Consider the following 3165-nt stretch of genomic DNA (forward strand, 5'->3'; position numbering starts at 1 on the left):
GGGTGTCAGAGGTCACCCAGCCCGAGCAGAAGCAGCTATCTCTTCCCTCCTTTTTTGCCTCCCTCTCTCCCCATCCCCTCCCTCTCTCTCCCTCTCTCCACCCCCTGTCTGTCTGACTGTCTCCCTCCCTCTCTCCCTCCCTCCCTCCCTCTCTCCCTCCCTCCCTCTCTCCCTCCCTCCCTCCCTCCCTCCCTCTCTCTCCCTCCCTCCCTCTCTGTCTCCCTCCTTCCCTCCCTCCCTCTCTCCCTGCCTCCCTCCCTCTCTCCCTGCCTCCCTCCCTCCCTCTCTGCCTCCCTCCCTCCCTCTCTGCCTCCCTCCCTCCCTCCCTCCCTCTCTGCCTCCCTCCCTCCCTCTCTCTCTCCCTCCCTCCCTCTCTCTCTCCCTCCCTCTCTCCCTGCCTCCCTCCCTCTCTTCCTGCCTGCCTCACTCCCTCCCTCCCTCCCTCCCTCCCTCCCTCCCTCCCTCCCTCCCTCCCTCCCTCCCTCCCTCCCTGCCTCCCTCCCTCCCTCCCTGCCTGCCTGCCTCCCTCCCTCCCTCCCTCTCTCCCTGTCTCCCTCCCTCTCTCCCTGTCTCCCTCCCTGCGTGTAACCAGAGGGCGACCTCTCATACGAACTCTTCCTCGTCACCGCGACCCGGGTGCAACCTAACTCAGCGCCCGGGGACGTTGATTGACAGGTTCCCACGCCCCGCCCCTCCCCTTCAGCTGGTGCCCGGAGCCGCCGCCGCCGCCGGCAATCTCTCTGCATCCTCTTTAAATTTATTTTGGATTGAGCAAATATAGTGCACGCACAATCATCCGCAAGTCAGCACTAAAAAGCCCCGGCATCTTGCATTGTAGCTTCCAGCGTTCGCCTGGGTCTGTGTCGTCACTTTTATTTCGAGTTATAAAGAGGCGAAGTGTGGTTGGTGATCGCCACCTGTCTCTTCACTTCAGTGCAGTCGAGGCGGAGAGCAGAGCCCCGGCTCTTCCTCGCATCCCCAGTGCTGGAGCCCTGCTTCCCATTCACCCCCCGGGTACCGGAATGCGTGCCCGGAATACCAGACAAGGGTGAAGCCAAGCCGCCGGAGGATGCCATGCAATGAGAATATCATTACACTTCCAGTCACATCCCTCTCATGCTTCACCTCGCTGCTCCATCCATTGCAATGCAGTTTAAACCATTGGGTTAATAAACGCAACCTACTAAGATCTCAGGAATAATAATCATAATTATTTTTTAAAAGGCCAACAGCGTTTGCATGTCCCAAATAGCATATCATGGAAACTCGCTTATTTTGGCTGCGAAACAAGTCGTTCGCTGCAACAAGTATTTAGCAAGCAGTTAGCATATTTGAAAACAAAAATAAACGTTCATCATTTATATAGTTGGATCTAACATTTTGCATGGTTTAATTGAGGGAAAGGTGCACTCGTGGCGCTGAAGGATGATAAATGTAATAGTTTCGCGGGGGTAAAAAATACTAAATAGTAATCCAGCCAAGGCGACTAACTTCTATGTAAATCCAGCAAAATTGGGAAACAAATTTAAGACAATTATAATCTAAACGGGTGAGAAAAAAAGGTTTCTCAATTGGATCATTTGCAAATCAGGCGCTAAAAGGTAAGCGATGCTGATAAATGGGAGTTTTGGCAAATATTTTACTGAGGAAAACAACATACAACATGCTTGAATCAATTGTTTTAAATAGGCGCATGCAAGGAAACGCATGCAACCCTTAATTTATCTTCCAAATACTTTTTAAACCATTTGCATTGTACATAATGTAAGTGACATTTTGTTGTATGTGACATCGTTTATGTTTATAAGATTGTCCACTTTCGACTGTGTTATTAAAGTTGGCGAAAGCAGTAAAAGTGCGCGTTGACGTATTTTGTCATCTAACTACAACCATTTGGGGATTTGATCCGTGCAATTTATTTCCATGCACAGGGTTACATTATTTAGAAGGACTTTAAACGTATTAGTTATCAATACCAAATTGCAATGGTAACTGCGAGACGGAACAAGTTGGACATTAAAAAAATGCCGGCAGCCGATCTCTGCTCTACTTGACCTGATCAGTTTATGATTGTACTTGCCATTAGTTTTGAAGGAGAATTGAATGTCCTTTAACATTGAAGAAAATACAGTTCATCTGAAAAAGAAACCTGTCAATTCAAAATCTCTTGAATTTTATAATTCCTGCCCGTTATAGGTTTCCTGCATTTGATTATAGTATCCAAAAAAACAAAACATATATACACCATATAAATAACGATACGTGCTGTGAATACTAATGATGGCAGCAGACTGTTGCATGACTTTTACATAAATGATTTCTATGCGTTGCAGCTAAACTACAAGGGAAAGCTGGCATTTTTGTAAAATATCCGGAAAACCCGCCACATTGTTTTTATTGTGTAAATTCTTTTATCGTGTAACCCAGACTGGGTTTTCCATGATATAAACAGCCAATTTGTATTTTGGGTTTCCCACTAATATACTGAAAATAAATCTTGCAGAAAATGTGCCGGAGGGAAAGAAATACTGTGGTATTATTGGCCATCACCCTTACAACCGGGGATGTTTATTGGTGCGCTGCTTCTTCAGCTGAACCCCAGGTCCAAAAGGAACTCACAATTTGTGCAAACAATAGTCAATTCAGGATTCTGCAACGCATTTGTTGTCACGGCTGTAGATAAGAATATCGTTTTGTTCACCTTTCTGTCCAGCCTCAAAGTTGGTCACTGTCCGATTATCAATAAATCTCGTTATAATTCCGAAATATCTATGCTGTTAAATTTTACCCTTCGCGGTGCTTGCCCATTGTGAATATAGAGTGCCTTTTGACACTCTTAGAATACTGTATGCGGGCACATTGAGCATATTACCAGGTGTAGAAAGAAGGAACTGCAGATGCTGGTTAATACGCAAAAGGATACAAAGCGCTGGAGTAACTCAGCAGGTCAGGTAGCATCTCTGGAGAGATCACAAGCTGTGAGTCCTAATAGTCTGTCCTAGCTGCTATTTTTTATGGGTATGTCAACGTTCAATCCTTGAAGATATGCAGTTCCAGTTCCAGCCACGTTGACACGTAAAGGGCAAACACCATTCAACCAATATAGACACAAAATGCTGGAGTAACTCAGCGGGACAGGCAGGGGGTTATTTATTTACATTTGCT

The sequence above is a fragment of the Rhinoraja longicauda genome, chromosome 10 (genome assembly GCF_053455715.1).
Source record: "Rhinoraja longicauda isolate Sanriku21f chromosome 10, sRhiLon1.1, whole genome shotgun sequence".
NCBI lineage: Eukaryota > Metazoa > Chordata > Chondrichthyes > Rajiformes > Arhynchobatidae > Rhinoraja > Rhinoraja longicauda.